This window comes from Mobula birostris, chromosome 13, assembly GCF_030028105.1.
Source record: "Mobula birostris isolate sMobBir1 chromosome 13, sMobBir1.hap1, whole genome shotgun sequence".
NCBI lineage: Eukaryota > Metazoa > Chordata > Chondrichthyes > Myliobatiformes > Myliobatidae > Mobula > Mobula birostris.
The window spans coordinates 54,538,236-54,560,789 of NC_092382.1; the positions used below are offsets into that span (position 1 = coordinate 54,538,236).

The window sequence follows — 22,554 nt, forward strand, 5'->3', positions numbered from 1 at the left end:
AATAGCGTCAAACAAGGCTGCGTTCTTGCCCCGACTCTGTTCAGTATGGTATTCTCTGCCATGCTGACAGATGTCTTCCGTAACTACGAAGAAGGAATCCACGTCAGGTACAGGACTGACGGCAGGTTGTTCAACCTTAGGCGCCTGCAGGCAGTTACAAAGGTGCAAGAGACTGTCATCAGAGACTTCTTGTTTGCTGATGACTGCGCACTCAACGCCAGCACAGATCAGAAGATGCAGCGTGAAACGGACTGCTTCTCACAAGCCTGCGACAACTTCGGTCTCACTATCAGCACCAAAAAGACCGAAATTATGTACCAGCCTGCCCCAGGAAAGCCATACCAGGAGTCGCACATCACGGTGAAGGGCCAGAACCTCCAGGCAGTCGACAACTTCACCTACCTGGGCAGCATACTCTCTCGCGCAGTGAACATAGACGCTGAGATCAACAACATGATTGCCAAAGCCAGCGCCGCCTTTGGGAGACTCCGTGAGAACGTCTGGGAGCGGAGAGGGCTCAGCCTTACCACCAAGCTGAAGGTCCACTGTGCAGTGGTCCTTACCACCCTCCTTTACGCCAGCGAGACTGGGACTGTCTACAGCAGACACGCCAAACAGCTCAACCACTTTCACCTGAGCTGTCTCCGCAGACTCCTCCACATCAGGTGGCAGGACAAAGTCCCCGACACGGAAATCCTGGAACGAGCTGGGCTCTGCAGCGTCTACACCCTCCTGCTGAAAGCCCAAGCCAGGTGGGCTGGACATGTGGTCAGAATGCCAGACAGCCAATTGCCTAAGCAGCTACTGTACGGAGAACTGTGTCAGGGCAAGCGCTCAGTCGGGGGGGGGGGGGCAGAAGAAACGTTACAAAGACTGCCTCAAAGCGTCCCTCAAAGGCCTGGGTGTCGACATCAACACGTGGGAGACGCTTGCCCTCCACCGTCCAGCTTGGCGCAGCAAGATCACCACAGGAGCCCGTGCAGCTGAAGTCAGGCGCACCATCGAGGCACAACGAAAGCGTGCTGTGAGCAAGGCCCAAGGAGCGTCCACTGCCATGACAGCACCCACCCACTTGTGTCCCACATGTGGGCGAGCCTTCAGGGCCCGGATTGGCCTCATCAGTCACCTCCGGACCCACAGCCACCAATCTCCCATTTGACTTTGAAGCCATGGTCATCTCCGACTACGAAGGACGAACAACAACAACAACAACAAAGAAGGTTCACCAGATTGATTCCTGGGATGGCGGGAGTTTCATATGATGAAAGACTGGCTCGGCTAGGCTTATACGCTATGAATTTAGAAGATTGAGAGGGTATCTTATTGAAACGTATAAAATTCTAAAGGGATTGGATAGGCTAGATGTAGGAATATTGTTGCCGATGTTGGGGAAGTCCAGAATGAGGGGTCACAGTTTGAGGATAAAGTGGAAGCCTTTTAGGACCGACATGAGGAAAAACTTCTTCACACAGAGAGTAGTGAATCTGTGGAATTCTCTGCCACAGGAAACAGTTCATTGGCTATATTTAAGAGGGACTTAGAAAAGGCCCTTGTGGCTAAAGGGATCAGGGGATATGGAGGGAAGGCGGGTACAGGGGTCTGAGTTGAACGATCAGCCATGATCGTACTGAATGGCGGTGCAGGCTCGAAGGGCCGAATGGCCGACTCCTGCACCTATTTTCTATGTTTCTATGTTTCTATATCAGCTGCATCTAACACGATGGACACAGGTTTAGTGGAAGTGTAGGTTTCAGAGGATGTCGCGTAATGTGTTGACTTTCTTTGTTTCATTCTGACGTAATGCAATGACGCGACGATTTAATTGGACATTTGCCGGCCGAGGCTACTGTACTTTCATTGTTCACAACGAGAAACATTGTAACAATAAACACACTGAGTCTGGCTGCTCAATCTACGGAACACTCGTCTACGCGGATGATCCCGAGTTCCCGATTAATGCTGAATCCACTGATATCAGGAATTTAATCTCCGTCTGCGGTAGGGGATATGTGCTTTGATCATCCTGCTGCCTTTCGTTTCCCTCTAGGTTTCATTTCCACCCGAATTAGAAGACGATTTGTATAAATTGATAATAGATGTACCTTTTAACCTGAAGTTATACCCGCTTGAGCTGAAAGCGAAGATCGATAAGGAGGTTCATCGATCAACCTTGCTTTTATAAGATAAAACTTGCTCTTATTAGTCGAAGCCTTAAGTTCAAAAGTGAAGGGGTTATGTTGCAAATTTATAAAACTCTGATTAGGCTATTTCTGGAGTATTGCATACAATTCTCGTCACCCTACTGTAGGAAGGAAGTTCAGGCTTTGAAGAGGTTGAAGAGGAGTTTTACCTGGATGCGGCCGGGTTTAAAGGGTATGCGTGTTTATGGAAGGTTGGATTAACATGGTTTGTTTTCTCTGGAGCACCGGGAGCTGAGAGGAGATCTAGTAGAGGTTTAGAAGATTATGAGGTGAAGAGTTAGAGTAGACAGGGTGTGTCGGTTTCCCAGGGTTGAAGTAAATAATACCAGATGCCATGCATTGAGGATGGGAGGAGGTAGATTCTGGGGAGATGTCAAGGTCAAGCTTTTTTGATCAGAGTGGTGGATGCCTGGAGTGCACTGCCCGGCACGGTGGTAGAAACAAAAACATTAGAGGCTTTAAAGAGAGCAGAATCAGAATTCAGAAAAAGAATCGGGTTTATTATCGCCGGCATGTGTCGTGAAATTTTGTAACTCAGCAGCAGCATTTCAAAGTAAAACATAATATCGAAGAAGAAAATAAATAATAATAAATAAGTAAATCAATGATAGTATACGTATATCGAATAGATTAAAAATTGTGTAAAAAAGCAGAAATAATATATATTTGAAAATTGAGGTAGTGTTCATGGGTTCAATGTCTATTTAAGAATCGGATGACAGAGAGGAAGAGCCTGTTTCTGAATCGCTGAGTGTGTACCTTCAGGCTTCTGTGCCTCCTATCTGATGGTAACAGCGGGAAAAAGGCATGTCCTGGGTACTGGAGGTCCTTAATAGTGGACGCTTTCTGAGGCACCACTCCTGGAAGATGTCCTGGGTACTTCGTAGGCTAGTATCCACAATGGAGAGGAGCAAATTTTACAAACCTCTGCAGCTTCTTTCGGTTGTGTGCAGTAGCCCCACTCCCCGTACCAGACAGCGATGCAGCCTGTCAGAATGCTTCCCAATGTACATCTATAGAAGCTTTTCAGTGCATTGGTTGACATACCGAATCTCTTCAAACTCCCGATGAAGTACAGACGTTTTCTTGCCTTCTTTAGAACTGCATCGATCTGTGGTGACCAGGATAAGTCCTCAGAGATCTTCACACCCAGGAATCTGAAACTGCTCACTGTCTCCACTTCTGATCCCTCTATGAGGATTGGAATGTGTTCCTTCGTCTTACCCTTCCTGAAGTCCACACTCAGCTCTTTCGTCTTGTTGATGTTCAGTGCCAGGTTGTTGCTGCGACACCACTCCGCTAGTTGGCATATCTCAGTCCTGTAGGCCCTCTCTTCTCCATCTGAGATTCTACCTACAATGTTTGCATCATCAGCAAATTTATAGGTGGCATTTGATGTGCACTTTTGATTACTCGATATCCTCATGGATGTCAGGAAGATCGAGGGATATGGACAAGGTAGGAAGGAGGGATTAGAGTTTGAGTATCTTTGATTTGCTGTTTAGATGTCACGGCAATACACTGTGGGCCGAACTGCCTTTTCACGTATATTTCTGTGCTGTTTGCTCCATGATATTGGAATTTCTTCCAGTTTTCCTTTCCAGATATTTACAGCCAAGTGTTTGCAGCGCTGGGCTCTAGTGGCGCAATCGGTTAGCGCGCGGTACTTATATGGCAGTACACGGCGGAGAAATGCCGAGGCTGTGAGTTCGAGCCTCACCTAGAGCACTTGTGATTTTAATGCTTGCAACGCCCAGGTGACTGCGCGTTTTTCAAGCTGAGCACCCTGTTTATTACTTGCATTTAACTTCGAAGCGATGCACCTTTGACCTTATACACTAAAAGGCATGTGCCCGCGGGGCTGCAAACATTCTCCGTGTTTGCTTCTCTCGCTCAACACGCGTAGCCTCACTTCCCTTTGTTGAACGTGCCTGAACAGGCGGTTTCTTTGTTGAATCAGGACATCACAAGCCCACACATATTCCTGTCTTCTCAATTCAATTAACCAAACAGTGAAACAACGAACCCGACCTTTCCTGAAGCCATGCCTCAGAAACGCTGTAATTGCACCTCACCTTGGTTCGCTGTGCTGTCGATTAAGCTCAATGTTCGCTTACAACGGCGAATTGTTTCAGGCCCACGCGAACAAAAGAGATATTAATCGTGGCCTCAATGGCCAGAAATGGTATCGAGATGCTGATATCTCTGTCCCCCTCTCTCAACATGAAGCTCCAGTATTTCAGGACAGAATTATAAAATAATTCTCACATGTCCCGTGTTCACTAAGCCTCTGTGAAAGAGAGGACACCTCCCCCGATTCTACTGACTTGCTGAGATTCCGTTTCCAATGGTCAGATCCCTCTAGCTGCAATGCGATCCCTCCACTGCGACCTTGATTTGATCTACTTGCCTGAAGGTTGTTGTTCCCAATATAAATTTCCTTCACAATCGGTCGTATAACTGGCCTTTCATGTCTTTGTCTGGTTGCGATCCGACGGATTAGATTGGAACATGATCATCAGTGAGATATCAGTGTGATGGTGTGTCTGGTGTTAGTGTGGATTCAGTGTGACGATTGGCCGTGATTCATTACTCTACAGCTGGTATCATCTCACAAGTAACTCCGGCTTGTAACGCGTCCTGTTGTCTATAAGTGTATCGGCACGTTGTTCAGTCACTTTCAATTAACTTGTAATCTGAGGTGATGAGAACGGACGAGAGAGACAGGGTGAGAAATCTTAAAGGCGCCGTTGAATTTAGTTCGTGAGCTGGAGCGCAACCTCGTGGGAGGGGAAGGGGGAGATCCAAAATGATAGGAGAAGACAGGAGGGCGAGGGAGAAAAAAGAGAGAGAGAAAAGTACATGCACACACACACACACACACACACACATATATGTGTGTGTGTGTGTGTGTGTGTGTGTGTGTGTGTGTGTGTGTGTGTGTGTGTATTCTTTTTCTCCCTCTCCTTTTTCTCCCTCTGTCCCTCTCACTATACCCTTCGCCCATGGGCTTCACCCTCCCCCTTTCCTTTCTCCCTGGGCCTCCTGTCCCATGACCCTCTCATATCCCTTTACCAATCCCCTGTCCAGCTCTTGGCTCCATCCCTCCCCCTCCTGTCTTCTCCTATCATTTTGGATCTCCCCCTTCTCCTCCCACTTTCAAATCTCTTACTAACTCTTCCTTCAGTTAGTCCTGACGAAGGGTCTCGGCCTGAAACGTCGACTGTACCTCTTCCTACAGATGCTGCCTGGCCTGCTAAGTTCACCAGCAACTTTTATGTGTGTTGCTCGAAATTCCAACATCTACAGATTTCCTCGTGTTTGCTGTTTGAATTCCTTGCTGTATATAAGCAACATAGTTCAGTTACCTGTTACATGTCGCGCCCTGACCAGCACCCCACAGGAAATTGTTAATGCATGTAACCGTATATGTCACATAAATGCAATAATTGTCATTGAAAGCGAAGAGGAACGGTGGGCAATGACTTGTTCTTATCGCTGTATTGCAGAGCAGGGTGGGGAGGGGGTGCCTCGGGTCATTGCTCAATAGCGCAGAGTATTGAGCGCTTTGCACAGTTTCTGTGGTGTAGTGGTTATCACGTTCGCTTCACACGCGAAAGGTCCCCAGTTCAATCCTGGGCAGAAACATCGTTTGGGCTCCAGTGTTTGGGATGAACTTGAAACTGAACTTTTCAGTTCGTGTTCAGGTTTACTGTCGTGGGCATCCAGGGTGTAAGTACAATGAACATCCGCTTTTCCAGCAGTAGCACATTGTATTTCAAACCTGACAATGGTAAAGTAAAGAAAGAAAAAATAATAAAAATGATATATAATTTCCAGGAAAACATAAACGGATTTAAACATAAGGCGGTTCGTGGATGACGTAGACGTCGCAACGGGAGAATTAGCGGTTCGAAGCTATTGTCGCAGAGCGGAGGATGTGTTGTGTTTTCACCGGAGCGGACATCTCAAATGTTCCCATCCAGACAAACATCAGGAGCAAATACCGTGTCCTGCAAAATTTCAAAACTACTTTAAGATGTTAAATCGCTCCACATCCTTCCTGTAGTCAGGTGACCAGAACCAAGCACAGTACTCCAAGTAGGGTCTGACCAGGGTCCTATCCAAGACTATCCCTATTACATTTTCTGCACAAAGAAGTAACATTTGCCATTCTCCCATCCTCACTGCCTCCTTGGACTACAAACAAGTCTCCTCTTTTATCTCTGATCTCTCCCACTCTCTCTCGTCATCCTCCTGTTTTTCACCTATCTTAATGCGGCTCTCTCATGCCTTCTCATACCTCCTTTTAATTTTTCTAAGTCCATTGTTAAATCCCTCCTGGCTACATTGTGACTTTCCATAGCACTGTCTGATCCTTTCTTCCAAAGCCTTAAGTATATTTATTTCTTTTTCTTGAAGACGTGTTCCATATCTCTTATCAACCAGGGTTACTTTACGGAGTCATCCGATCCCCACCTCAATGAAAGAAGCTAATACTGAATCCCAATCAATGCTGCATTAACGATCTCCATATTTCTCCTGTGCATTTGAAGGTACAAATCGCTTCCCAAAATCGGCTCCAACGTTCCTACCCAATAGTATCAATTAAGTGATTCCATATTGTCTGCTGCTATCCCAGTGTAAGGTATGTCGAATCGCTGTGCTCTATCCATCTGAACTGCTGACACGCGGAGAGATCAGTTACCTGATCCATTTCACTTTCTGGTGATCCTAGCACAGGATCGACTGTTCACTAGTCCACCTGCCCGTTACTTGTACCAATTCTTCTGCCTGTACACAACTGAGAAATTCTGTCACATCTAAACCTTTTAAACAGAGGAATTGCCGATGAATATCAGTGAAGTTTAAGTTACCTCTGACAACAGCCGTGTTAATAAAAGCAGCTGTGCAAAATCTATCTCCTGATCTGTCACTGTCTCTGTGTGTTGTTTTAGATTTGGTGATGGGAGCTCTGTACAGAATACTCTCAAACGAGTGTTTGTTCCCTTCCTACTTCTGAGTTCCACTCACAGTCCATTAGCATACAATCCCACCACATTGTCCCCGCTTTCCGCGCTGTGCTACTATAATGCTCTCCTTGTGTTTAAAAGGCTTTCCCTTTACTCTCTTTTACCCGACTATGAGAATCTTGAAACACCTGAACCTGTAGAAGTACGGAAATCATTCCTTCCCTTGTGATTGAATTGACTTTATTTCTTACATCCTTCACATACATGAGGAATAAAACATCTTTAGGTTACGTTTCTGTCTAAATGTGCAATATGCCATCCTAGTAATTTATAATAATTTATAATAAATGGAACAGGCAATGGAACATAGAAAAACATTCAAACCAACTTGAGTTAGTCAGTTTAATGGTCTGGTGGATGACGCTGTCCTGGAACCTGTTGGTCCTGGCTTTTATGCTGCGGTAAAGTTTCCCGGATTATTGTCACGTCTCTGTAATAGTTTGGAATTTATTCATTTCAGGATGACCAGGCACATGATTGTTTGAATTTATGACGTACTTGCCAAAACTACTGAATTTTAAACTGCTTTATTCAAAAATTTCTCTGAATTGGAATTGGAGTTGGCGTTTTCTACACAGAAGGCCATTTAACGTAAACACATATTTCATTCCATCCTTCAGCTGTTGTCTGAATTTCCTTTGTGTCAGTGTGTAGATACAAGTATTGGTGCACACACTAAGAATTTGAAACATTAATCCAGTTTGCTGCAGTATATATACCGGGGAACTGAAATATCTGTCCTGGTAATAGTAATTTTCCGGTTGCCATTTCAGAGAATGAGCTATATAGGGCATCCAAAACAATATGAAATTAGTTGAAATTGCAAACAATAAGATCATCGATTTTCTGCGGTTTTCCACATTGGTATCTTTCTGTTTATCGCTGCTCTTCCGAAGCCCTCTGCGGGCTCTATTTGCCGCAATTATATGTCTTACTGTTAACCCATTGAAGATAAGAATTAAGCCGATTGGTAGCAATGGTGTTAAAATGCTATCTAGTAATTCGAGTCCTTTCCACTCGGGTGAAGTAGTGTATTCATGTGTGCAGGAGCAACGCCACGGCATGTTGTCAATGATGACGTAAGGTTCAAGAGCAAAGTAAAACGGGACACTTCTCCCGCAACTCACTATAACCACGGTCACCATGATGACCGTTGCTGTTCTCTCAGTGCAGTATCGGTCCCGCAGCTTTTCACAACATATTGCGATGAAACGGTCGAATGTGAAACTGACCGTAAACCACACAGAACAGTCTCTCGTCACACCAAATAATACATTTGTCAGAGCGCATACAGGAGTGATCAGCAGGGATCTGGAATAAATGTAGATATTGTTGGTCTGGTCCACTAAAGCGAAAACTATAACCACTATCAGTTCCGTTGTTGCCATTCCAACCAGGTAACGGGTGATGCATTTGGAGAGTCCGCACTTTCCCTGAGATAGGATCACAATCGCCGTTAAATTAACTACAACAAATTTGGAGAGAGAGAAACAGGTTTATTTTATCCCATTCAGCGCAGCACATTCGCTTCTGACATTGAGGGCGGGACATCAGCTCGGCAGGTGAAATGGAGTATACCTTATTGAACGGGGAGATAGGATCATTCTTTTCTGTCGCTTCTTCTAGTCATTTCGAGTCATTTGAATGACGAAAGTCACAGTAACAGCTGATGACATGTGTCACAATAAAACACGTTGTACGTATGTTCTTCTGAGCATATAAGAGAGATGGAGAGCAATGTTCCAGGGACCTTTGGTAATAAAAAGTTACCCGCCCAGAGGAAGTTAGCTGCGGTTTAGGGCCGGATTGATGAGCGTTCATGTCCGGATTAGCAGAGAGTGGGTTGTTGATGTTTTAACTGTGACAAGTCTACTGCAGGGATTGGTGTTAGTCCCACTGCTATTTATCATGTATGTTACTGACTCAGATGTCGATGTAGAAAACTGAATCAGAAGAATTACGGACGACTCTAAGGTTGGGGCCGCTGTTCCGGCCAGAATCTCCATCCAAGCTTGCAGCTTGATGTCAGCTGGCTTGAAAACTGGCAGATGGCATTTAATACAGACAGTGTGCGACGGTCTGCGTTGTGAGGAACGGTGCAACGGGTTTCGACGCACATATTGAATATGTGGACTTTAGTGCGCAGTATTTAAAAAGAGACAAGGCGATACAGATTGATAACTCCAGGAAAGCGGCGTCACGGGCAAATCGGGTCGTATTGAACTCGAATCACAGAGGCCTTCACAATCAGATCACTGTGTACACGAATCAGGACGTTTTGTTGAAGCTGTACAACACGTTGGTGAGACCGTACATAGAATATCGTGGGCTGTTCTGGCCATCTACTTACAGTTTTGAAATATCAATAAACTTCAAAGTGTGCAGCGATAATTTGAAAGGAAGAAATCGGGAAATGAACAGTGTGAATGCGCGCAGATCTTCTCCATCCAGGGTCAATACTATAGAGAGGGTGTGTGGATACTGGAGAGGGAGAGAGGGAGAGAGGGAGACAGAGAGAGAGAATAGGCGATTTACAAGGATGTTGCCTGGATTGGAGGGCGTACCTTAGGAGAACAGGTTGAGTGTGCTTGGCCTTTCCTCCTCGTACTGACGGAGAATGAGAGCTGACTTGACAGAGATGTACAAGATGAAGAGAGGCATTGATCATGTGGATAGTCAGAGGGTTTTTTTTGGTCCCCAGGTTAACACAAGGGGGATATAGTTTTAAGGTGCTTGGAAACAGGTACAGAGAGGATACCAGAGGTACGTTTTTCACACGGAGAATGGTGAGTGCCTGGAATGCACTGCCGGCGGCGGTGGTGGAAACGGGTACAATAGGGTCTTTGAAGAGCCTTTTAGACAGGGACATTGAGCTTAGAAAACCAGAGGGCTATGCGCTAGGGAAAGTCTAAGGAGTTTTTAGAGTAGGTTACATATTCGGCACAACGTTGTGGACCGGAAGGTCTGTAATATAATGTAGATTTCTATGTTCTATGTCATATCCTTTGAGAACATCTACAACTAAAGTTTATAGCTTGGGGAGAAAGTTGAAATATGCAAGAAGTATATGTAATAGAATTTATTCACTCAGAGGGTCGAGCGAGCGTGGAAGGAACTCCAAGCGTAACTGGTTGATGCGGATTCAATTGTATCATTTTAGTGGAGGTTGTGTAGGGACGTGTATGAGAGACGGACAGAGGGTGCAGAAAAATGGAGCGAGGCGGAAGATCACAGAGGGATGGCCTAGATTGAATGAAGAACCTATTTTCTATAGTAATAATCTGTGACGTTATGACTATCTCTGTCCCATTTCCCCATTCAGTGTCTTCTCATTTTCCACTTCGTCACCACTAGAGGGCGTGTTCAAGCTGACCTTTCAATCTCATTTCCTTCTGCTTTTGTAGTACAAACTATTGCGTGCCTATTGTGAAACTGGTACCGAAGAGCGGCCCTCGGCTTATTAGATAACCGAAACCCTCAGCACTCTGCTTCCAGAGTGGAACTTGTACCAATGTGTGGCCCTCGGTTGCCGGAGAAAGTCTCATGTCTGTATCTATCTTGGAACTGGTATCGATGTGCGGCCCACATGGGCAGAGGAGGGATGCCACATGCAATAGAACAGCAATGGTATGCGCCAGGAATAACACCAGTCATTGCTGAGGTTGTGAAAAGATGTGCCATCTGGGCAAAATACTAAGGCCCCAGGTCCGGCCACAGACGACCATATGCCTATGCCTGAGTTCACTTTTGAGAATTTGCGTGTCATCCTTGCGCAGGGGCCATGCTAATCTTCTCTGTATCGTACCATAGCTGCAAAGAATCGAAACTATCTCATGTGTGGGCTGACTATCTTAGGCAACAGTACAACAGATGGGTTTAATGCTCTCAACCGAGAACTGGCAGAGCTGCTGCTGTATGCTCAACAGACTCGCTATGCCGTTGACTATGAACTTGCCCAACAAGGAGGGGTCTGTGCCATAGCAGGAGATAAATCTACCACCCATGTCAGGAACGAGTGGTATATTATTTCCTATGCTATAGGTGAAATATGTGATTGCATAGATGGCTTCACGCAGGGGCCGGCGAGCTGGTGGGACTGGCTTACTGGCTGGTTCTCCAGCTGGAGGTTGTGAATCATCCATGGAGTTATAATAATTGTAGTGTTATGTCTTCTCGGGTGCTGTATATGTGGAGCATTAAGGCCGTGTTGTTATCAGTGGATCAAACATATTGTAAATCCTTTAGGCACCCCAGTAGTTCCCCAGATGTTGGGGTCCATAGCCAGTGAAGAGCATTGGCTGGGGGTGAAAGTGTATCCGAGAAGCGACTGTCCCTTCCCTGAAGGATACGAACCCTCTTTTCAGGACGAAGAAGAAAACAACGTACTAGGATATTGATCTGGAAGACAGATCAACAAGGAGGGACTTGTGGAGGAATTTTCAAGTGTCAAAGGGTTAAAATGGACTAAACCAAATAAATGCCTGAAACCTGTGAAGGCGAGAGTTGGGGGCCGGGGGGGGGGGGTGCGGGCAACGCACCAGTCTGTCCCTGTTTTTGTAATTCTTTATCACACATCAGCATATTTTTGCTAGAGCGGCTTCCTTATCGTGATCAAACGGCAACAGAATGTATTGTGTGGCTGCACTAATGTCAAGTATCAGGACCTGACTGTGAATGTTGTCCTTTAATGTTGATTTAAACCCCAAGGCCTGCATCCTACAATGGACCGTGCTGTGAACATGAGTGCGTGAACAGCTGATAACTAACCGATAACCCCTGCTTGTAGAGCTTACTGATATGTACTCAACTGTATCAATGAAGCTGTACTTGAAGCTGTTTCCGGAACTCTGACACCCCGCTCTTAGGGAAGAGATCACCGTGATATCACGAATAAAGATTGGTTGAAGCGATCTCCTCCCTGTCTGAGTGCAGTTCCTAATATTTGTCCGATAAGGAAGAACCTCTATTCTCCTCAGTCTTAGCATTATCGGCAATTTACTTCTCAACCTGCAGTTTGGGAGTCCGAATATAACTCTTGACTGTTGCTCTCACATTTCATATGCCGTACGGTTAACATCATTACTATCTTTTCTCTATTCTTTTTCATAGCTGTCGTTTTCTTCAATATTTTACCTATACATTTATTGATCCATATACTCGTCTATAGATTTGCTAAAGATGCCTGCAGAAAATAAAGGATCTCAGGTTGTAACTTTTGCATACTTCGATAATAAATTTTACTTTGAACTTTCAACATTAATCTATTGTTTTTATTGTGCTTCTGACGACCTTGGGTTCGGAAGCTCCCTGCACAGCGTGAATAAACATTTTAAATCGACCCCGTTGTTCTGAAACTGACTCAACATCCAGCATTTCCCTTCAGTTTAATTTCTGAAGTCTCAGCCGCATCTGCACACATTTTCCTTTATGACATCTACTGTATTTTTTATTGATATAGTCCCTTGGATTAACAATGAAATGAGAACCTGCTCCGACAGGCTCAACATCTTCCGTACTGAGAATTCTACCCTGATTGTTACACGGTAACGTGGAACTCTCCTCAGTGTGGGGACATCGCTGGTCACGGATGTACCAAGGATATTAAGTGCCTGTGATGAGGCTCTCGATGATTACCCATGGGACGATGTGAGGCAGGGAATTTAAACGAAGCTGGAGCAAAAGGAAGCTTAATTGAGAATTTAGTAGAATTGCGGCAGCAAAATGGAGTACAGGGGGACTGATTAGATGAAGCAATCATGTTTTACATGATCTGGGGACCCGTCTTGAAGAGAAGCTGTTGAACTTAATTAGAAGGCAAGGTATTTGCGAGGAAGGTGGTTGCGAGGAGCGTGTAAATAATGCATTTGAATCAGTTTTAGAATGCTTGTGAAAAAGAGTGAGTGAAAAGAAGCACTTCCGTTTGCAGCGAAGTGGAAGTAAGAGTAAAATGTATGCTGATTTTAACACATTTTGAATGTAATGTCGAAATTATTTTCAGAAAAGGAACGTAACACTGGAGATGAAATGAAGTGTCTGCAGCCGATAGGAAATTTGCTGAGCCAACATCCCCATTCACAGAGAAATAATAAACAGGGGCTGCATATGAAACACGAGGTTGGTGGTGGACGTAGCGACGCAGCTCCGTATGGTTATGACAATGAAAGTCAGCCTGTTTCCAACATCTCCTGCCAGCATACAACCAAAGAAACCAGTACTATTGTCACTACTCCGACTCCCTTCCCCACTTGCGACTAAAAAGAAGCTCACAATCGAAGGAAATAGGGGCAGGAATCTGAATGAAGACTATAACATGCACTACGTCCTTTGTACTTCAGCATCTGAGAAATATTGATCATGATAATGGGACATTGCTGCCCGCGGATAATCATAGTGAGCTGTTAGAGGCAACTGATTACTAGAGAGCCGTGTAATGTCAAGGTACGGCAGGAGAAAGGAAATTGATTGGACTGTGTTCCTATGCGAACATATCAAAAGAGCACAACACATCGCAGTTTTATAAAGTCTCAGGTTTACATTCGTAACATTCGACTTTTCCGAAAATACAAGGATAGAGGACCAAGTGAAGAATTAATGAAGCCGTTAAGTTACTTTTGGGTATTAGCAGAAGACACCGCTGGATGTGCTAACCAAATGTAACCATACGAGCAGCAAGCATAAAAAACAGAAGAACTTAAGAAATAGGAACAGGGGTAGGGCATTTGGCCCATCGAGCCGGGTCCGCCGTTTAGTAAGGTCATGGCAAATCCGACCATGGACTCATCTCCACCGACTTGTCTTTTCCCCGTAACCCCTAATTCCCCTACTTGCAAAAATCTATCCGACCTAGTCTTAAATGTATTTCCTGGGGTAGCCTGCACTGTTTCATTGGGCAGAGAATCCTGCAGATTCAACACTGTCTGGGAAAACGTTTCCTCCTTATCTCGGTCCAAAATCTACATTGCCGTCAGTTGAGGCTATGCCCCAAGTTCTAGCCTCGACCTTATCCGTTATCTGTCAATAAGGGTGCCGTGCACAATCCTGATTTGATGGAGACAGACGTGAGAGCACGGAGGAACATCTTGTGAAACTTCTGAAATGCCTGCTTCGCTGCCGCTGCCACTGTGCGATCCAGAATCTCCGGAGGGGAAGGCCCCGAGTCCTTGGCTTGGCTTGTTGGCTTGGCCGGGGCATGGTCGAAGCGCCGGGCAGAGGATGGTGCTCGGTGCTCGGTGTCGGAAGGAAGGTCGGAGCTTCGAAGTTTTCGGCTGGACTCAGAGTCGGCTGCGGTCGGGTGCTTCCAATCCATCGGCAAGTTTGCGGCGCTTGGAGGTTCATGGCAGGGAGAGTTTCTCCCTTCTACCGACTGCGTGAGATGATGGGGCTATCGGGACTTGAGATTTTTTTTTTTACCGTGCTCATGGTTTGCTCTTTATCAAATTACGGTATTGTTTGCACTGTTGTAACTATATGGTATAATTATGTGGTTTTGTCAGTTTTAGTCTTGGTTTGTCCTGTGTTTCTATGATAGCTTTCTGGAGGAACATTGTGTCAATTATAATGCATGCATTTCTAAATGACAACAAACGAGAACTGAGTGTCCTCATAATCTAATCTAATCTAATCCAGTCCTTTCATAGTTTTATATGTTTCTATATCGTGTAACTCCAGGCCGCAGCCTTCAAAAGAACTCAAAAAGGGAAGGAGAAGAGATATTAAAGATAGAAATAGAGCTGAATCAGAAGATGCAAGCAAACGAGTCTCCATGAGGCGCCATCATCCGAAGCTTCACCCTCCGGTGATAAGGGAGGTAACACACTGAAAGAATATACCTTCACTCCATCATTAAAGCAGTAAAGGACATAGTTCTTGATTGGGATGTGGGGGGGGGGGGGGGTGGCAAAGGCGCCAGTACAGTGTACAAATCTGTTACTTTAACGGTGGTGATAGGGATTATTAAACCTGATAATACACAACAAATCTTTCATTCCATCTCAATCGTATCTTTGATCCGTGATTGGAGGTGAGAAAACGTTTCAGTCGTTGGAGATTTGGTGACGTCGTGACGTCATCTTTCAGATATGTTGAATTATAATTTGCGGATGATGCATAACTTTCAGCGTCCCTTTGCTTTAGACTCGAAAGGATTTCTTAAATGCTGTATGATTCTAATTATAGATTATTTGTAGACTGTTCAACACTTAAAACTTCTGCTTAAAGTGTGAATCCATTGAATATGTAAAATATTGCACAATGACTGGACATTTGTGAGTTCAGTTGAAAGAGAAACAGAGATAATGTGTGCGTGAGTGAACGGAAGGCAGCCATGTGATTGTTAGCACCGTACTGAAAGGATGTTTGAATTGCTCTTTTTATTCACAAGAGGATCTCACTGTCTGCAAATGTCTGTTTCATTGGTTGAAATAAATTTGCAGGAACATGTGAATATCAGAGACCGCTTTTGTTTCCGAAATTGTATAAAGTCTCAGTGTATGGGGGCCACAATCACACACATCTGCTTTCCCTTTGTTCTTTAGAATATTTGATAAGGATTTTCACTCCAGGAATTAACTGTTTATTCTATATACGCCAGTTACCAGCGAGAGTTTTGAAGGAAGAAACGTTGGAGCTTAGATTATTGCTTTGCCTTACCTGCGTATTTCGATTGCTTTCTTGGGCTTGTTTGCTGTGGTATTGATTTCAGAGGGAGACACGGATTCCACACTGGCCACGTGAAATCAAGGTTAAATGGACCGAGGTATGAGTGTATCTATTCCGGGTACGATAAACCCACTGTTCAAAGGTGAATTGACATAAGACAAATTCGTGTGTACTTGAATTGGGAATTTTAAATTCGCTTTCTTGGAAGCTGGTTCGTTTGGAATGCAACAAGGGGTGCTGCTGAATATTTTGAAATGCTGATCTTGATTTGCAAAGTTCCACTGGAAAAAAAAATGTTTTGATGTATTCGTGGCATCTGCCCTGTAATAGGTAAACGTGATTTCAGTTTAGACAGCGTGCAATTTCAGTCCGAATTTCAAAGTTGCTGGTGAACCATTAACTTTGATGTGTGTTGCCTGAATTTCCAGCATCTGCAGAATTCCTGTTGTTCAGTCCGATTTTAATAGTTTGCTTTTCAAATCCCCCCTAACTCCGTAAATTATCCACGTCCTGCAGGATGGTCAAATTAAAGCCTGCCTCCCAAAACACTATAATAGCAGTGTCTTGATATAGTTTGTAAAGTGTAGTAAAGATTATACCCTCCTTGCGGAACATCACCAGCCACTGTCCTCCAGGCAGAATACACTCCATCCACTACCCCATCGGCTTCCCTTGGTTTGCCAGTTCTGAATCTATGCAGCCGGGTTTCACTAGATACCAGGCCACCTGACTTTCTGAATGCGTGCACCATAGGGAACCCAGTCTAACACCTTACAGAATCAATATACTCCACATTGACTCTTCTGCTTCATCAGCCTTATTTTTCACTTTTTCATGGAATTTATTCTGGCTCATGAGGGACACAAACCATTCTGACTATCCCCAACCAGAATAGGTTTCTCTGTAAATTCCGACTTAAGAAGCCTCTCCAATACCTTACCCACTACTGACCGAAGTCTCACTGGCCTGTACTTCTCAAGACTATCCTTATTATATTTCTTGAGCAATATCTTTTCTCACTTTCTCTAATAACCTGGATTGCATACATTCTAGGACCGGGAAATGGTTTATATTCATGTATTCCCAGTTTCCAGGTCGTAATTCTAAGCTTCTGCATGCCTCAGCTCACCTGCCTTTTTTCGCTGTGTCCACATTCAAGATCTCACTCACTGGTCACTACCGAAGCAAAGTATCATAAAATAGTTTCACTGCGTCCTTGCAGTCCAGACACATGTTTCCTCTTTTGTCGCTGATCTCTCCCATTCTCTCTCGTCATCTTCCTGTTTTTCACCTACCTTAATGCGGTTCTCCCAAGACTTCTGATGTCCCCTTTTAATTCTTCTAATGTCATTGTTAAATCCCTCCCTGCTACATTGTGACTTTCCATAGTCCTGCCTGATCCTTTCTCCCAAAACCATAAGTATGTTTCTTTCTTCTTGAAGAGATGTTCCATATCTCTTATCAACCAGGGTCACTTTACGGAGCCATCCGATTCCCGCCTCAATGAAACAAGCCAATGCTGAACTCCAATCAAGTGCTCCATTAACAATCTCCATATTTCTCTTGTGCACTTGAAAGAACAAATCGCTTCCCTAAATCTGCTCCCACGTACCTACCCAATAGTATCAATAAGTACATTCCATATTGTCTGCTGCTATCCCGGTGTAAGGTATGTCGAATCGCTGTGCTCTATCGTTCTGAAATGCTGACACGCGGAGAGATCAGTTACCTGACCCATTTCACTTTCTAGTATTAGCACAAGATGGACTGTTCACTAGTCCTCCTGCTCGCTACTTGTGCCAGGTCTCCTTCCTGTACACAACTGAGAAATTCTGTCACACCTAAACCTTTTAAACTGAGGAATTGCCGATGAATATCAGTGAAGTTTCAGTTACCTGTGACAACAGCCGTGTTTATCTAAGCACCTGTGCAAAATCTGTCTCCCGATCTGTCACTGTCTCTGTGTGTTGTTTTCGTTTTGGTGATGGGAGCTCTGTACGGAATACTCTCAAACGAGTGTTTCTTACCTTCTCACTTCTGAGTTCCACTCACTATCTATTAACATGCAATCCCACCACAATGTCCTCTCTTTCCGCAGCTGTGATACCATCACTCGCCCTGTGTTTAAAAGGCTCTCCCTTTACTCTCTTTCACCGGACTATGAACATTTTGAAACATTTGAACCCCGGTAAATCCGGATGTCATTTCTCCCCTTGTGATTGAATGGACTTTGTTTCTTACATCCTTCACATAAACGAGGAATACAAATCTTTAGGTTGCGTCTCCGTCTAAATGTGCAATGTGCAATCCCAGTAATTTATAATAATTTAGAATAAATAGAACTGTCAATGCAAGATCGAAAAACACTCAAATCAGCGTGAGTTAATCACTCTGATGGCCTGGTGGGTGACGCTGTCCCGGAGCCTGTTGGCCCTGGCTTTTATGCTGCGGTACCGTTTCCTGGATGATTGTCAAGTCTCTACGATATTTTGGAATTAATTCATTTCAGGATAACCAGGCGCATGCTTGTTTGAATTTATGACATATTTCTCAAGTCTAATGATTTTTTGAACTGTTTTATTTTAAAACTCCTCTGAATTGCAATTGAAGTGGGCGTTATTTACACAGACGGCCATTTAACGTAAACACATACTTCATTCCCCCCTTCAGTTCTCGTCTGAATTTCCTCTGGGTCAGTGTATAGATACAAGTATTGGTGCACACACTGAGAGATTGCAACATGTACCCAAATTGCTGCAGTATGTATACCGGAGAACTCAAATATCTGTCCAAGTAATAGTAATTTTCCCTTTGCCATTTCAGGGAATGAGCTGCATAGGGCATCCAGAATAATATGATATTAGCTGAAATTGCAACCAATAAAATAATCGATTTTCTGCGGTTTTCCACCTCGGTATCTTTCTGTTTATCGCTGCTCGTCCAAAGTCCTCTGCGGACTCTATTTGCCGCAATTATATGTCTTACTGTTAATCCATTGAAGATAAGAATTAAGCCGACTGGTAGGAAGGGTGTTAAAATGCTATCTAGTAATTCGATTCCTTTCCACACGGGTGAAGTAGCGTATTCATTTGTGAGGACACAACGCCACGGCACGTTGTCAATGATGGCGTAAGGTTCAACTGTAAAATAAAACGGGACGCTTCTTCCGCAACTCACTAACACCACGGCCAGCATGACCACTGTTGCTGTTCTCTCAGTGCAGTATCGTTTTTCGATCTTTCGACAACATATTGCGATGAAACGATCGAAGGTAAAACTGACCGTAAACCAAACAGAACAGTCCCTCGTCACAACAAATAATATAATTGTCACAGCGCACACAGGAGTGATGAGCAGGGATCTGGAATAAATGTAGATGTTGTTGGTCTGTTCCACTAAAGCGAAAACTATAACCACCATAACATCCGCTGTTGCCATTCCAACCAGGTAACGGGTGATGCATTTGGAAAGTCCGCATTTTCCCCGAGATAGGATCACAATCGCCGTTAAATTAACTAGAAGAAATTTGGAGAGAATAAAAATCAACACAGAATTACCGTTAGCTGCAAATATCTGAATGGCTACCATTTTTCCAAAGATCCGCAGGGAATGCTTTTTTTGGAAGTGAAAAGCAGAAATTCAATTTGTGCGGACTCGGTCCGTGCACTCCGGCTGGACAATAATGGACAGAATTAGCAGTGGGTTGGCGACCTTCCGAAAGATTAGAAACGGGCGTCTGATTTCCACCACTCACGTACCGGTGAAGTTCGATCGCTCCATAAACAACACCAGTTTCCATTATTTGAGGTGAAATAGCTGAGATCATGAGACTTAATGCATAAGTTATAATTTACCGTTTTAGGGTAGAACAGACCTGAGTGTCGATATTTGACTGATCGGTCAGATGAAAAAGCCTCTGAACTGGAAATGCGACCACTGTCGGTTCAGAAAGCTGAGCAAGATGAAACTACGGAACTATGGCAATATCGGCACCAACGTCGTTGACAAAAGAAATGCAAAGCATCACATAGAAACAATATCGATTCTAAATAACAAATCTATCAAGTGCTTGAAACCTCAATTCTGGAAACACATTTCAGACGAAGGTAGCACCTGTGCTCAGGGAAAGTAGAAACAGTGCAGCGGAACAAAATCAAGATGTCGACGGCACCGTACACAGAGTGACCAGCTCCAGTATCTTACCAGGGATCCCGATCGCTACAATTGCAGGATAGAAAATGCCCGCGATGTAGTAAATCGCTGGATATCCCATATTCCGTCTGAGGCAGCGTTCAGATGCACGGAACCTTCCAAACGCTTATACGGACTGGTGGCAGGTTTTACAGAGTTATATGCAATTCAGAGTAATTCCACTGAGGCAATTAGTGTGGTAATGACATCAGCCGCATGAGGGACAACCAGCTACACAAACACTGACATTAAAGTTTTCTTCTCACTCTGGCACCGTGCCATGAATTCATATCCCCAAGGGATGCTACAGGTTATTAACTTGTAAATAAAAGATAATGCGAACGTTACCAATGTACTTTCCAAGACATCTGACGTCAGCTGCTAAAATGGGATATTTTCTGATCAGTGTTGTTTCTAACATAGACAATCATTCTGAACAATCAACTTCAAACACATTTATTTTGTCCCATTCAGCGGAGCACATTCCCTTCTGTCACTGAGGGCGGGACATTACCTCGGCAGGTGAAATAGGTTACAATTTATTGAGGGGGAAGACAGGATCATTTTTTTCTGTCGCTTGTTTTTGTCATTTCGCGTTATTTGAATCAAGAAAGTCACAGTAATAGCTAATGATATATATCACAATAAAAGACGTTGTACGTATGTTCTTCTGAGCATATAAAAGAGATCGAGTGCAATATTCCAGGGACCTTTGATAATAAAATGTTACGCGCCCACACGACTTTAGCTGCGGCTTGTGGACGGATTGATGAGCGGTCTTTTCTCGATTAGCAGAGAGTGGATGGTTGATTCTTTCACTCAGTGTAGTGTAGTGCAGGGATTTTTATTTATTTAATCATGCATGTTAATGACTCAGGTGTTGATGTAGAAAACTGAATCAGAAGGATTGCGGCCGACTCCGAAGTAGTAGGCGTTGTTCCAGCCAGGAACTCTATCCAAGCTGCAGCTTGATGTTGACTGGCTAGGAAATGGGCTGAAAAATGGCAGATAGCATTTAATGAGATGGCTTGCTTTGTGAGGAAAGATACAATAGGTTTCGACACACGTATTGAATATGTGGAGTTACTGTGCAGTATTTAAAAAGAGACCTGGCGATACAGATCGATAATTCCAGGAAATCGGGTGTCACGGGCAGATCGTCTCGTATTGAGCTCTGATCACAGAGTCCTTCACAACCAGTTCACTGAGTACAGGAGTTGGGACGTTTTGCTGAAGCTGTACAACACGTTGGTGAGGCCGTAGATAGAATATCGTGGGCTGTTCTGGCCACCTGCTTACAGTTTGGAAATCTCAACAAGCTTCAGAATGTCCAGCGATAATTTGAAAGGAAGAGTTCGGGAAATGAACAGTGATTCCCCATCCAGGTTCTATACGATAGACACTATAGAGAGGGTGCGTGGATACTAGGGAGGGAGTGCAGAGGAGATCTACAAGGGTGTTGCCTGGAATGGAGGTCGTCCCTTAGGTGAACAGCTCGAGTGCACTTGTCCTTTTCTCCTTGTAGTGACGGAGGATGAGAGGTGACCTGATCGAGGTGTATAAGATGAAGGGAGTCATTGATCGCTTGAATAGTCAGATATTTTTCTCCCCCAGGGCCGAACTGGCTAACACAAGAGGGCATAGCTTTAAAGTGCTTGGAAATAGGTGCAGAAGGGATACAGGGGTTAAGTTTTTTTTTCACACAGAGAGTGGAGTTTTAATGGAATGCAGTGCCGGCGGCGGTGGTGGAAGCGGATGGAATAGGGTCTTTAAGAGTATTTTAGACAGGTACATGAAGCTTAGAAAATTAGAGGGCTATGCGCTCGGGAAAGTCTAAGGAGTTTCTAGAGTAGGTTACATATTAGGCACAACATTGTGGACCGAAGAGCCTTTTAATATGCTGTAGATTTCTATGTTCTATGTTCCATCCTTTGAGTGAATCTGCAACTGGAGTTCATAGGCTTGGGCAGAAATTTTAAATATGCAAGAAGCATGTGAATTAGAACTTATTCAATCAGAGGGTCGAGCGAGTGTGGAAGGAACTGCAAGCGTAACTGGTAGATGTGGATTCAATTGTATCATTTCAGTGAAGTTTGCGTAGGTACGTGGATGAGAGTGGGACAGAGGGTGCAGATATATGGATGATCACAGAGGGATGACCAGATGAACGGAAGTACCTATTTCTCTGTAGTAATAATCTGCAACTTCACGACTATTTATGATCGATTTCCCCATTCAGTGTCTACTCATTTTCGTCGAAAACCTAAGTATGTGCAGAACAGAGGATGTGGTCAAGCTCACCTTTCAAGGTTATTTCCTTCTGCTTTTGTAGTACAAACTAAACTACTCTGTGCCTATTGTGAAACTCGGACCGATGAGAAGCCGTCGGCTTATTGGAAAAGTAAAGTCTGACCGTTCTACATTCAGTGTGGAACTTGTACAAATGTACAGCCTTCGGTAGCCTGGAGAAA

The 22,554-nt window shown here is 44.3% G+C and overlaps 2 non-coding genes and 1 pseudogene across 2 annotated transcripts; 2 read left to right on the forward strand and 1 right to left on the reverse strand.

Moving 5' to 3' along the window:
- The first annotated feature begins 3,835 nt into the window (after positions 1 to 3,835).
- trnai-uau (transfer RNA isoleucine (anticodon UAU)) lies at positions 3,836 to 3,929 on the forward strand. The gene is made up of 2 exons: positions 3,836 to 3,873; positions 3,894 to 3,929. It is a non-coding gene; the product is annotated as a tRNA-Ile (tRNA).
- Positions 3,930 to 5,776: 1,847 nt separating this feature from the next.
- Positions 5,777 to 5,849, forward strand: trnav-cac (transfer RNA valine (anticodon CAC)). The gene has a single exon. It is a non-coding gene; the product is annotated as a tRNA-Val (tRNA).
- A 5,115-nt stretch (positions 5,850 to 10,964) lies between these two features.
- On the reverse strand, positions 10,965 to 11,064 carry LOC140208826 (U6 spliceosomal RNA; annotated as a pseudogene).
- Between the last annotated feature and the right edge of the window lie 11,490 nt (positions 11,065 to 22,554).